At 42.7% G+C, this 15,199-nt stretch overlaps 1 long non-coding RNA gene across 1 annotated transcript; it reads right to left on the bottom strand.

Annotated features, from left to right (window-relative positions):
- Window positions 1–698: 698 nt before the first annotated feature.
- LOC136612752 (uncharacterized) lies at window positions 699–4,814 on the bottom strand. Its single transcript, XR_010790417.1, has 2 exons — window positions 4,749–4,814; window positions 699–983 (listed from the first exon to the last, which is right to left on the bottom strand). It is a non-coding gene; the product is annotated as an uncharacterized lncRNA (long non-coding RNA).
- Between the last annotated feature and the right edge of the window lie 10,385 nt (window positions 4,815–15,199).

The raw sequence follows: 15,199 nt of genomic DNA on the forward strand, positions 1-15,199 counted from the left end.
TCCGCGTCAGCATAAAATATATTTTTTAAACTCGGAAGTTCTAATCACGAAAGGACTGGTGTCTCTAATAAAGTCGCTAAAAATGGTCATCGAATATACATATACAGCAGAACCTAATGTATAGAATCAGAGTCATAATCACCTCATGCACCGCTGTACAGGCTTCATGTACATATATGTGCATGGCAGAGGCATAACTTGAAGCTTCTGGGCCGCAATGCAACAGCTGTAACGGGGCCCCCAATTATAATGCTTTAGTCATAGTACTGGGCTCCCTATATGGAGAAGAGAGGCCTTATGGGCCCCCTAAGGCTCCTGGGCCCGGGTGCAACCGCATCCTCTGCTACCCCTTTTCACAAGTTCCTTCATTACTAACTCATATATGCACATTGTCCAAATTCTAGTGTCATATCATGCCCAAACCATCTCCCAGTACTGCTAATACTGCAGCCATGCAGCACCCAAACAATACGAGCAATAAAGATGCAGCAAAGTTTAATTTTACTTTGGATGCATTACAGCAGCAGCTTTGATAGCGCACAGCAGGAGAATGGCGAAGAAGGTAAATATAATACTCACCTCTTTGGACCTGTTAGCTCCTATGAGTCCAGAAAGGTTTAGTTTATTTGGCTCGTAGGATCTGACACAGTCAAATTAACACAAACGCCATTGAAAAGCTATTGAAAAGGCAAATAAACTTGTGGTACAGAACTTTTTCTTAATGTGTTAAGAATCAAATTAAACTTTGTTGCATTTGTATATCAGTGGTTCACGGATCTGGCGCCCGACTGGAATCTCGTGTTGTAGCCACTACTGGAGAGTAGCATGATCAAGGAGTAGCTGGGGTCTGGTACACAAGATGGCGGTGCAGTACAGTGGGTTCAGGCAGAAGAGTAGTCAGGAGGGACCCGAGGTCTGGTTCACAAGATGGCGGTGCAGTACAGTGGGTTCAGGCAGAAGAGTAGTCAGGAGGGAGCCGAGGTCTGGTAATACAGGAGGACGATCAGTTGGTAGAGAGGCAGGTATGCAGGGAGGAAGCTTGATTAGAGGCACAAAGCCCAATAAACACGCAAGGAAGAAGGGAACAGGGCTAGGTTTATATAGGAGACTAATTGGGGAAGGTACAAGACACGAGGTGGGCTAGACAGGAAAAACACAGAGCCAAGAACATGGAACAGGAGACAAGGACAAGGAACACGAGACTACAAATTAGGCCTCATGTCCACAGGCGAGTCGGATTCTGCAGCCGAGGACATTTTTTTTTACCTGTGCTATTCTCCTGCATCCCGTTCGGACCTTCTTTCTTTTTCACTGTGGATGTGTGTGAAAGCGCAGACCGGCGCGCCGCACGCATGCCAAGTGCTTTATTTTTTCCACTGAACCTACTTTCCTGTGGTATCCGTGGCCCATCCGCAGTGTCAGCTGTGGGTGGGCCACGGATCAGACGGCTTCCATTGACTTCAATCAGATCAGCCTGCGAACACTGGGCCTTAGGAGAGCTATCCTGCATGCTGAAATAGCTCAATAGGTGGGGCTACTGCTCTGAGTGCAGGAGGTCGTAGGTTTGAACCCTGACACAGCGCCTATAATCCAAATAGTCCCAGCCATACAAATGCACAGCACAGCTTACTAGCCATACTCTCTCCATACTCCTCTCATACTTTATTGTCAAGAAGGGGGCTCTATCACTAGAAACTAGCACAAGGAGGGGCAGTGATAAGGCAGTGTACTATTCCAGCATTGATGGGCCTGTCTATTGGTGATTGGGCTTTGCTCTAGTACAGCAAGTTATCATAAATTATGGTAGAAGAAATCCACAAGGTATAAAAAGAGAAATACTTTACATTAATACATACGTGCCGGGCACACATCATTTCACTCAGGTATCCAGGATATTTGTGTTGTACAGTTATTTCATGTGATGTAGCCTATTGTAATAAAGCACTCTCTAGATAATTAATGAGATTTTTATGTCCCCAATCACCACCCCCCACCACTGCTCTGCCACTTAATGGACTTTGATTGCCTTAATATATTTGTCAGCAACTAACAATTTTTATAGTATTGGCTAATTTATGCCATCAAATGTTTTTTATAAGCCTGACAAGCCGGCATCATTAAGGCAAAGTGCACAAATGAAGTACAAATGAGCTTCTGCCACTCTCAAGCATTACGGTTGCACATATTTATAATGTAGCAAAATGATTACTTTCCATAATGCATAAATTGTTGTCTTGGACTTTTACTATTAATGAGCTATCCTTAGGATCGCCAGGTCCGCTGCTCAGGACCCCCGACGAAAAGCTGATCCCCGCTGTCAGTGCGGACAGAACTGGAAGCAGACAGAGCTGTCAACATTGTAGCAGGCCAGTTTGGTACTATAGGCACAGCTCACAATGAATTCAGTAGGAGCTGTGCCTGCAGTATCAAACCTGGTTGCTACAACACAGACAGCACTAACTGCTTCTAGCGCTGTCCACATTGACAGCAGGCCCAGCAAATAGCTGATCAGCGGGATTCTTGAATGTCAGATTCCCGATGATCAAGTATTGCTAACTTATCCTGAGGTTTGGCCATCAACAGTAAAAGCCCCAGACAACCACTTTAGTAGTCAAAAGAGAACTTTGACATAGGATCCTTTACCGCATTTGTTTCTCTCCCCCCAACCCACCTCTTAGGGTGCATTTAGACTAAAAGATGATTGCTCAAAAATCACTCTAAGTAGCCAATTAGCTACAAAAGAGTTATGCTGGGGGAGCGGGATATCGCTGCAATAGCTGCGAGAACAAAGCAGCTGTTTTGTATATGCAAACAGCTGCTTTGTCCTCACAGTTATCAGCGGTGTCCTGCTGAGCTGATAGCTCCGAAAAACAGCAGAAGCCTTGACAGCTCCTGTGTTCTCAGAGCTTTCAGCTGGTATCCTGCTGGGAAGTCCCAGCGGGATACCAGCTGAAGGAATACTATCAGCTCCACCCGCTGAGAAAATCAGTGTGTCGGGATGATGAGACTCATCGGTGATTTCTAACTTGCTAGAAATCACAGATTAACGAATACTGCGCGATGGCAGCACATTTAGATGCAACGATTATCGTTCAAATGATGGCTGTTGAGTGATAATCGTTGTGTCTAAATGGGCCTTAAGGGCTTGTTCACACTACCGTTATTGCTTTCCATTCTTCTGTTCCATTTGATTCTGTTATGTTTTATTTGCGTTTTTCATACCAGAATAACTAGTGCCGACGTTCTTTTTGAAAACGGAAATGAAACACAAAGAAATCAAGTGGAAACATTTATGTTGTTTTGAAAAGCCATTGAAATCCATGGGGGAAAAAAACTGAAAAATTTTATTCATTTTGATTTGCATTTTTCTGCTCCAACAACAGAAATAACGGTTGTGTAAATGAGCCCTAATTTGCATAAGCAAAAATAATGAATTACCCAGAAGTTGCTTTGGTGGCACCAAGATATGAAAGTGATACCCTTGATTTGCTACAGGAGCTTGGAGATCTTGAGATGTCACTGGTAGCTATGGAGCCTGAGTAATACATTTCAATATTATATGCCCTGCATTGTGTCCTATTTCTAAAGCAAACAAATGAGGTTTCCTACAGAACCGCAGACTGTGGGAGAGTAAGAATATTAGTAAAAATACTAGAATGTTATTTTTCATGCCTGTCTAGCTACCTCTTTCGGAGAGATATTAAGAAAGCGACTGCCTAGGACTGAGGGTAACAAGTATGCTCTTGGCTACAGACAGGACTTTCAGTCTACGGTGGAATGCTTTTAGGTTGCACTCTATACCAGAGAGAGGGTGGTATGCTTAGAACATGTGGTTCTCTTCCAAAGGCAGCCTTGGGTTAGATGGGATTTTTCTGCCCACCACACATAACACTTACAGGCAGCCTACTAGACTCTGCAGATCAGTGTAACAAAATGGCAGATCTGGCAACCATCGTTAGTCCCCCAGCTGCCATGTCAACCCATCAGTAAGCCGGGATCACATCGTGTGGTGGTCGATGAACAGACAGAGAGAGACCCTCCCTCTGTCTAACCATTTAAATGCCATGGTCATTTTTATTTTGTACCTAAAGTTTTTCAACCTAGGGGCTAAATACGCCTGCGTAAAATAAGCACATTATGAAAATATCCAATTGAATTGTGTATTGGTATTTTTTAAATTTGTTTGCAAAAATTAAGAAAATTGAGAATGGTCCATATGGAAAAATAACCCGACTTTAGCATAGTAGGGTGCAAAACTTTTTTCTTCAGTCCAGGATAGGGAGGAAGTTGATGAACTAAGTCCGTAGGTAAGGGGATGGTACAGGGATCCGTGCAGGCGGAGGGCCTGCATGATAGTTGTGTCTGAGCAGCCAGCTGCTATAATTCAAGATGACTGATGTTTATAAGATGTTACTGTTATAATCCCTCGAAGAAGAAAGGAAATTAATTCACTTTCCCCTTGCACATAATCTGTGCTTTAAAGTAATAACATGTATCACAAGGATGGAAATAATGGATACAATTCAAGTTTGTAAAAAGTCCCCGTTGGTGGGATTGGGGGATGTTGAAAATTTACATTTTATTTTAATGTTTTTTTTTTTCAATTTGTTGGATTTTCTTTCAACAGTTATTGATGTTAAAGTCTGAAAAACTAAGGAAATAGTTAATCAGATTGCTGAAACTGTACAATCTGCACCCAGCATCTACACAAAGGGCGAGCACTGCACTATTGAAACTGTAGAATGAACCTGTCTGGGAGGTCTCATGTACTCATTCTTTATTCCAATGTTTTATGGCAGGTAAAAAGTAGAAATCTGAAGACTCTAAGAGAAGGGAAAAAAATAAAGGTGAGAACAGATGAGTCTGACCACATACAGATATACCATCTAGCCCTAACTCTTATAATAAACCTAATAGGGTATTAGAACTCCATTCCTTCTCTAGATAATTGGAGAACTTTATCCAAGCCTTATATTCATACTGCAGCGTGTGAGTAGCGGGCCCACAATCGAGGTGATGGTGGGGTAGATAAAGACCATGTTACAGGTGCCTCTACCATTTCCTCCCCTAAGCGTTACTGCTGGGAGAGGTCCCCGGGTAAAGGACAACTAGCAGTTACCTTGTAGTTCGTTGTCATACATGACGCCACCATTCCGTCTTCTGTGGTGAATCCCGAAGTTGTAATAAATAGTCCACACAGGGATAACTTTCTGAGCAAAACAAGGAACGATCAGTAGAGCTTGTTTACTTAAATGAAATTTAGCAAACCGTCCATAAAAGTTACATCCGCTAATATAACACCGGTGCCAACACAAGATAGTGGTGCAACAGGGAGGATTTTCAAAATGGCAGACGAATCCACAGTCCCAGTTATCTGTGGGGTTCTGCTCCCGGCAAACTCTCTTCACTCACTCTCCACTCATATTTGGCTGTGGCACTTAGCATGGGGTGATGGCTTCTTTCTTACACCCAGCAAATTCTAGTCATACTGAGGCTTCCTAGGTGAAGTGGGCCCAGGGCAAGTAGTCCGCTAACACTCGGCTTCTTTCATCTCGGACTCTCAATGACACGGCACAGTTTCTCCTACTCACTAGAAGTTTTTCTCTGCTTGTTGCATGCTACCTCACTCTGCACTCTCCCTTAGACGAACCAATGTGCATACACCTTGCAAACACATATATCAAACATGGTCACATGATACATTTCCCAGACGTAACCCAGACGTTAACCCATTCAGTGCCGCAGATCTGCAATACACATCACAAATACATACTACATGTAAGACACTGACAATACAATTGCACAAGACAAACACATTCATACTTATGGAGGGGCTCCGTTAACTCTGGGCCACTACAATACATATATGTGATAAATGTAGCACACCTCCGAGGCCATATAGTGTGTGGATCAGCACACATACAGCTATCTAAAGGAGCTTGTGCGGTAGAGAAGAACAACTAATGATGGTATTGAGGGAACTCCTAATGTGTACCAAATACAGGGAGGACACATGCTATGTCTTCCTTGCATTGCTCTCTGTCCACATCATTAATATAATAAAAGCTAATGACTTTGTGAGTCAAAAGGAGAAAATTAGCATTAAAAGGGTTTGCATTTCAATGATCCAGAAATATACAATGAGCTACAGGGAATGAGTTATGAGTGTTTGCAATCTCAGGGCGGTTTCAGGTGGCTGTATGCGCAACTACATTTGCCATTACGGAGCGTAGTTGTGCATGAATGAGGGGTTTTTTTGCCCTTCGCCGACCCTTCAAACTCTGTGCTGTAGCTTAGAAGTTTGAAAAAAATAGCAGGAAAATATGTCCTGCCCTGTCTTTCTGCAGGAAGTTAATTAATGGTTGAGAATGCCAATAGTGAATAAGCAAACCACAGAAATCAATTAAAATCCATGGTTTCATTTTGTCCCATTATGCGACCTTGATTATCGCAGCCGCATAACGGGGCTAAAACACCTTCATGTGTTTAAGCTCCAACTGTCAAAAATTCGACTTGCAGATTTACCCATTCAAATGGGCTTAATCCAAAAAATTCTCCTTTAATTAATATAACAAACAACCATCATAAGAAAACTCATTTTGTGGCAAAACCCCCCTCCATCAGTGCACTTGGATTAAATACAGTTGGCAACCTAGGCAGGGAGCGGTCCTAACTGTGGGGAATTACACCGGGATGCCAGTGGGAAATGCGGAGACAAGGGGCTGACAGGGGAAACGAAGTGCGATGCATCGGCCCGTCTACAATGGTGTTAGCAGTGTCGTCATTGAACAGTTGAGCAATGGGAAAATGCTCTATGGACTGAAGCTTCACACTACTCCATCTTCAAATCAGATGGAAGTACCTGGGTGTGGAGGATGCCTGGGGAACAATTTCAGCCTAAGTGTGTTGTAGCAACAGTTAAAGGGGTTGTCACGCGAAATCAAGTGGGGTTATACACTTCTGTATGGCCATATTAATGCACTTTGTAATATACATCGTGCATTAAATATGAGCCATACAGAAGTTATTCACTTACCTGCTCGGGGTCTCCTTGCTTTTTTTAGACGCGCTTGCGCAGATGGGTCTTCTCCCTTTGGCTCTGCTCGGCAGCATCGGCGTTTTGGCTCCGCCCCCTTGTACACGTCATTGCGTAGCTCCGCCCCATGATGTGTGCCGGTTCCAGCCTCCTGATTGGCTGGAATCGGCACGTGACGGGGCGGAGCTACGCGATGACGTGTACAAGGGGGCGGAGCCAAAACGCTGATGCTGCCGAGCAGAGCCGAAGGGAGAAGACCCATCTGCGCAAGCGCGTCTAAAAAAGCAAGAAGACCCCGAAATTAGACGGAACCATGGCGATGAGGACGCTAGCAACGGAACAGGTAAGTGAATAACTTCTGTATGGCTCATATTTAATGCACGATGTATATTACAAAGTGCATTAATATGGCCATACAGAAGTGTATAACCCCACTTGATTTCGCGAGACAACCCCTTTAAGTATGGCGGTGATGCCGTTATGTCTAGAGGTGTTTTACATGGCATGGTCTCAGTCCGTTGGTTGTAGTGTCAAGAACCATGAACATGGAGGTTACCTTGACATTTTAGACAATAATGTGCTGCCAACAATGTGGGAATAGTCAGCAATACTTCCAGTAAGGCAACGTGCCCTGTCACAAATTCATCACTGTTTTACATTGGTTTGAGGATATGGATTTTCCACGATTGGACTGGCCTGTACAGAGAGTCCCAACCTGAATCCTATTGAACATTAAACTGAAATGTCGATTTAGGAAAAATGAAGCTGTGTCCATCTTCTTTGAGAGAACTGACCAGACATTTACAGGATGAATGGAGGGAAATTCCAACTGAATTGTATCAGACATTATTGTCATTAGGGCTAAAGGAGCCCCACTAATTATTAACATATGGAAATACTGTAAATACTAATTCTGATATTTGCTCAGGTGTCCAATTACTTTTGTTAGGACAGTGTATTTCACAGTGCTTTATATTTGGGGAGAAATGCTGACATGCATATAGCATTCGGACTGGGGATAGGAATTTAAAGTCAGTACTGTGTAGCAGTGTTATTTGGCATGATATGGAACTATTCTAAGATATTTCTTAGTATATTTTTATTACAACGGTGGTTCAATTAGAAGTGAAATTGAATTGAAATCTGCTAAGCCCACCAACAAAACATCATTACTGAAGCCGGTAGAAGAGTGCAGTGTGAGACCTGGCACTATTGGAATGGTAGCCGCAGAGGATCGGGTGGGGCATACCTCTTTTATGTTTTTAGACAGAATTGAGCAAATTTCAATTTAAATTTTTCTTACCAAACACCATTTGTAATAAAACTGTACTGCAAATGTCTTATAATAGTGCTTTAGGGAAATCTATAGGAGCTGCGACTGCAATTACAAGCGCCGGCCACTACACAGGGGTCGAAGTCGAGGTTTCTGTTCTGAGCCCTGTGTTTTCTGGCATTGGCAGTGGGTCTTGTCTGGAAAACCTCTTTGAATGTTTTTAAACTGATGATGCAGTAGTAGGAGGAGCTCCATCTTCATTCACTTATGTTATAAGGGCTGAGAGGCTCTGCCAAGCTCCGGGCCATTGGGCTTAAGCCCCGCCCACCTCGTGAGGAAGGAGGTTCCTAGTGTAGCATGTGGGAGGAGAGAAAGACTCACTAGCCATTCTTTTCTTGAATCCTGAGACAATGGGATTGTAACAAGATCTGCTTAGCTGTGTTGAGAACTGGTGCAGTAGAGTATGAGTCCCGATGAGCCAAGAGAGGGTGAGCACTCCTATGCATTACAGAATGCATTTACTTGGATTTATTACCGGTTACTCTGGATTTTAGAGAAGTCCAACCCCACAGTGGACTCATCTACGAAGTAAGCTAACTTCACTTTTTATCCATTATCCATTCACCTTGAGTGAGGGGATTTTATTTTATTTCCATTTGTTTTTTATACCCAGGGATTCCCCCTGCAACGCTCTCCTTATATGTTGAAGACGTCTTCAGGAACTCAGGTGCTTTGGACATATAAATACATATAAAGCTGACTTAGACCATCAGTGTGGACACCTATCATCCAGCAGGCGGTCCATACTAGGTGAGTCCTCTTCCAATCCACTAAACTATTGTTCAGAGCGCTATCCATATATTCACTTTTAACATTACAGAATGAGAGAGACAGGCCAGTCTGTGCAAGTTGGCAAATGCCTCAGCACTAGAGAGGAAAGATCGGCACAGCAAGTGGTTGGCATGTTTTAGGCGACCTGGACACCGGGGAAAGGCAAAGATAATGAGGGACAAGGTGCTGAGACATGAGATAAAACCAAAGTCAGATATGGAGAGCTAATAACTAGATGATAGATGCTGCCGTACATAGAACTGAAAGAAAGTCAGAGTTCAGTGTGTTCTGGCAGAGGAGAACTGACAAGATAGGAAGAAAAAGTACCGTAAAGAGTAAAAGGTGCGCTGAGACAGAACGCCGGAGAGCTGTCGAATTGTAAAAGCTCTGGTCTTAAAGTTAATGAAAGAGGTTTCCTTTTGGGCAATAAGCCCAATTGTAAATACTACTCCAGAGTGCTAAACCTACAGTACCCAGCATAATGGAAGTTAGAGGGAATGGATAGTTAGATTTAGGACTATTGCTGCAGTTACCAGTTATTCTATTCTGAGAAATAGAAAGTGGAATGTAATGTTAAACTATTGTGTCCTCCTTTGGTGAGAAGTTGAACTTTATGCAATGTTAAAAACTAAACCCTCCTATGATAGTCTGTAAATAATATTTCTGCTTAGTAAAAAGTTTATTTGCTTCATTAAATTGCCTCCGTCTGTCACCACCACACCATCCCACAACATCCACCTGCATCTTACAATACACTTGTTAGTTGGCTGAGCTAATGGGCACATATGCCTTGAGTGCCAAACTCCTTATCCCTTCTCGAATTTGCTCTGATCACTAATTGGGGTCAATGAGAAATTTATCATCTTTTTGGAAAATTGTTTTACATTGCCTTTCCTAGATCAACAAGGGTAAACTAGGGTTCATTTATTCATTAAGGATCCTTGTAAATGGATTGTCTAGGTAGAATTCTTACTTGGACTTGCAGTGTTTTTTAAATCAGGTCCCCGATGTGCAATAATAAGAAAAACAGCTCATACCTTTCTCTGTTTCCTGCTCATTTCCCGCCAGATAGTTCCAGGTCTGCACTGTGAAATGCTGTTTATAGGATGCAGCAGCCTGTACCTCACAGCCTGCTGCAGCCAGTCACAGAGTTCAGCACTGAAGTCTGTAAGCAATATATCACAAGGAAGACCCGGATCTGCAGGTAGTGGATAAGTAGGTATGAGCCGGTTTATTATTTTTAGACAGTTAACATCTGCGTTTGAAATCCCCATTGCTGATCTGGCATGAAATGCTGAACAGAAAGTCCTGCTATATGCAGGGCTTTTCTATCCAGTAAAATGACGGATGGCCAAACGGACACCAGACAGATCCAGTTCTAGTCAATGGGGTCTATTCAGCTTTATTTGGTTCTCATAGAAACATAGAATGGTAGAGTTGGAGGGGACCTCCAGGGTCATCGGTTCCAACCCCCTGCTCAGTGCAGGATCACTAAATAATCCCACACAGATTTGTCCAGCCTTTCTTTGAACACTTCCATTGAAGGAGAACTCACCACCTCCCAAGGTAACCTGTTCCACTCATTGATCACCCTCACTGTCAGAAAGTTTTTTCTAATCTCTAATCTGTGTCTCCTCTCTTTCAGTTTCATCCCATTGCTTCTAGTCTTTCCTTGTACAAATGAGAATAGGGCTGATCCCTCTGCACTGTGACAGCCCTTCAAATATTTGTAGACAGCTATTAAGTCTCCTCTCAGCCTTCTTTTTTGCAAGCTAAACATTCCCAGATCCTTTAACTGTTCCTCATAGGACATGATTTGCAGACGGCTCACCATCTTGGTAACTCTTCTCTGAACTTGTTCCAGTTTGTCTATGTCTTTTTTAAAGTGGGGTGCCCAGAACTGGACACAGTATTCCAGATAAGGTCTGACCAAGGAAGAGTAGAGGTGGATAATTACCTCACGTGATCTAGACTCTATGCTTCTCTTAATACATCCCAGAATTGTGTTTGCCTTTTTGGCTGCTGCATCACATTATTGACTCATGCTCTGTCACAAAGCTGGTCTGTTTAGCCAAGAGATTCCACTTACCTGCTCTCTTATTGGAGCAGACAAATGGAATCCCTGAATGTCGATGGAGAATCAGATTTTAAAGAAAAGATTTATCTCAGAAAACCCCTTTAAAAGGTACTTTGAATGCTTTAAACAGCACTGGAATGGCTCGGAAGACAATAGCTTCGAGATGGAAGGATAGGCGGCCACCAATGTTCTCAAGGTGGGAGAACATTGTTAATTCCACCTTGCCATTCAAGAAGATAGTCTACAAACATAGAAAATGCCCGGAGAAATTTAATAGGGTGTGGTGGAAATGATGTGGCTCATCAGGCGCAAACATTACGCAGGATTTGCTTCAAGGCGTGTTGAGTAGGACTGTACCTGGGTCTGCCCAATAAAACAGGTATCAAATGTTAAAATTCCAATGTTATGGAAACGTAATGTACCAGTGTGCTGTATCGCGCTCCCCACCATGTGAATTCTATGCAGATGCGAGGCTGTTTTGACAAGAAGCTGACAGCCGCAGCAGAGGACTGCAGAGTTTCTCCCATTGTTTTCAATGGGAGACCTCACATCGCATGCACATAGCATGTGGCGCAATGCTGCCGTCGGCCCCGTTGAAAACCATGGGCGGCGCAATTCAAGAGCATGCAGCAAGATACAACATGCTACTATTTTTCGTAATTGCCCAATGGTATATTCGTACAGAGATACTGATTGCATTAATGTATCAATATGGAAACAGATCTCTAAATATATAAATGCCTATCCCTATCACTTTTGGAACACAACATATAGAAATTAGCCTTATTATTACATTGATTCCTCTACTACATTATATACAAATACTATGTAAGTAATGAGAAGCCAAACGATGAACCTAATCAATCACGGAAATCCTAAGCACCTATGGGAGGAGAATCTGTAGAGGGTTGTTTTTTTCATGTTGATTCCCTTTCTTCTAATTACAGAAGTGCAATGATGAACGACTTCTACCAAATATTTCGGATTCAAGGAAAAGAGATGTGTACAGTTGTACACCAAGTAATTTCATGAATTCCAGCCACATAATAAATTAAAAGTTATTCCCGCAAAAGAGCTTCCTCTGCAGAGGGATGCTCAACTTTCATCAAATTTCTAAAGTAATTTTGCTTGCAAACAGAAATATCGACTGAGCGCACCAATGTTCTGCCACTGTGATTTATGACGGAGCCACATTCCCACTGCTTAAACCTCCAGTCCCAGCAGTATCTTCAAATTGCATTTCTAAGTAAGGCTTAGAAAATACGAAAGGTCATAAAGAAGAGATAACATTCTACATATTTTCCATACAAAAACATGCAGTGTTAGTTACCGTATCATTAGAAGACATTTACAGAAACATTTAAAGCTTCCTTAGAACAAAAGCTATTTGCATCCTCCGAGTTACTTTATAACAAGCAGCATTATCGCACACAGCCGAAGAAGGAAGGATTAAGGTTCCCTTGGGTAGAGATATGCAAATCATTCTTTACTTACATCCAGAGCTGCTGGCTTTCCAGCATGGATAAGACACCAGGATGCAGAACTGTCAATCCAACTCCCATGTAGGTGTTTTGAGCTTGACTCTCATCAGTATAAGATATGGATCATTGGTTTCTATGGTTTAAGGCTTGTAGCATTAGGTGTTCTAGTACTGCATTATTTATAGTGTCTGTTAAAACCATTGATCCATGTATGTGAAATTCATTCATTCAAGTCTATTCCCACCAAAAATGGGTAAGACATATTTGTCAATTATGTGTTAAAATGGAAATTAACTATTAAAAGGGGGTAAGCGGTCAAGGCCAACCTTATATTTGATGGGGGTATGTGTGCATGGTGCTATGTGATATAGAGTACAAATACCTATGCAACCTAGGGTCCAATTAGAGCACAAATAACAATGCCAAGCTTTGGCCAAATAGTACTTCCATGGCAATGACTCGAACGTCCAATCAAGAGTTTGCTATATCTGTTAACTGTTTTTGTAGAGCGTCTGATTGCCAGCAGCAAATGTATTAAGAGATACAAGCCTCTTAATATGTTTGCTTCTTCCAGTCATAAAGGGCTACCCAGAAAGAGTTAATTGGTCGTATAGGTGGCAAACTGTAAAATGCAATAATTCGTCCCGTCATTTTACACTGAGCATGCCCAGTGGAAACTGGGACACAAACAGAATTACAACTGCACCAAAAAAGTCAGTCAAGGGAGTGTGAGCTGTATGGAGAGGCGCTGCTGAAGACGGCTCCCAGTAGACACTGTTTTCTGCAGGGGTCTGGACAATTCGGTGAGGATTTTGCCCCACAGGACTGAAGAACCCAGCTGCTGAGAGAGACTTCAAGTGCTGTTTGAAGCCCGCTAGTGTGCCGCTAAGGTGACATAGTATGCAGACAGAGCAGAGACAGCCATGGCTAGTGCCAAACAGGCCTCATAATAGTGGATTGAGCAAGCGGAAGTCAACTGGAGAACATCTGGAAAACCCTGAACCATAAGTGAGGTCGACCTCTATGGCAATAGTGGGTGTGTGAACTCATAGGGCCCACAGTAGTTAAAAAAGTCTTTTATTTGTAGAAACACTGCAGCAACTAATACTTAAAGGGATATCCCTCACATAAGATAGGGCAAGACCAATCTTTTCCGGCTGTGTGAAAACATTGTATTTGGCCGAGGATGTCATATCTTCACCGGCCAGACAGACATTTTTACGCAGCTAATAATCGTCTATCTAAATAAATGCATTGGAATCCAATGCTTCAGGTGGTCGTGATTTTTTAGCGTGGCTAAATTAGCCACGTAAAAACGCTTGTATGATTAAGGCCTAATGGTGACTGAGACGTCCTTGCAATTCCGTATTGGGTCAATGCTCACCATGGGCGTATGCCCCAGTGCTAATTGATGCTTTATCTTACCTGTTGAGCTGCCACTATGATCGATGAAGGACCCAAGGAATACAAAGCAATTAACCCCCTCAATTTGCTGCGCCTCACCACTTTTTCAAAAAGTGGGCAAGACCCAGCCTAATGGAGCGTGGCTGTGTGCATCTCACCATATTTACTTTGTGGCATAGATTATAGTAAATATGATGAGCTACACACAGCCATGCCCTGTAAGGCTGGGCCTTGACCACTTTCTGAAAAAGGGGTGGGGCGCAGCATGCATGACTGAACAGTTGCAGGGCAACATTTGTAAGCCAGGATTCTGGCGTCCTCGCCGTGATAAATAAGCTCCTCTGTTTCTTAATGCACAATACCCTCTACAAACACAATGGGACAAATTTAATATTGTAAATTCGCCAGTTTTCTGCCACAACTTATGCCAAAGAACTGTCTTAAATGGTTTGCACCAGATTTATCATGTGTTTTTGGATACTTTTGGACATTTTTTACTACTTGTCTGAAAAAGGGGCCTGGCTTGGGGAAAAGGGGTCATGGCCTTAATGCACAATTTTTGATGTAAACTAAGCCAACTAATAGGTGGTATAAGGTTGGACTAGAAAAATCTAAAACTATGCCAGATTCATCATCCATAGATAAATGTGGCATATTTTAATATTATCTGGTCTGAGTTAGCACTAACTATTAGGATTAGTGATCGTCCGCAATATAGCAATAGACCTGATGACAGGGCACTTTTAATTCACACCATGTATATACTGGGTGAAGATCACTTCACTATGACTAGTTACTAACCTCAGCATCGTAGTCGCACTCAGATATATGGGTGAAAATCATACCAAATGGAATATGGTAATTGCAACATAGCAACCAGTAATTTGTTGTCAATCGCTAAGAGGGGGGCTGCATGCTGCTTGTCATTTGCTGGAAAATACTGGAACGAAACTTACAGTTGAGGGCTCAGTCACACGGGCGCATCGGCACCCTACACCGGCGCCGATGCGCCCATGTGACTGAGCCGTTACTGCAGAAAGAAGACAGCCGTACCTGAAGACGGACGTCTCTCTGCAGCGCTGATGAAAGAACACATG

Source organism: Eleutherodactylus coqui, chromosome 1 (assembly GCF_035609145.1).
Source record: "Eleutherodactylus coqui strain aEleCoq1 chromosome 1, aEleCoq1.hap1, whole genome shotgun sequence".
Taxonomy (NCBI): Eukaryota; Metazoa; Chordata; class Amphibia; order Anura; family Eleutherodactylidae; genus Eleutherodactylus; species Eleutherodactylus coqui.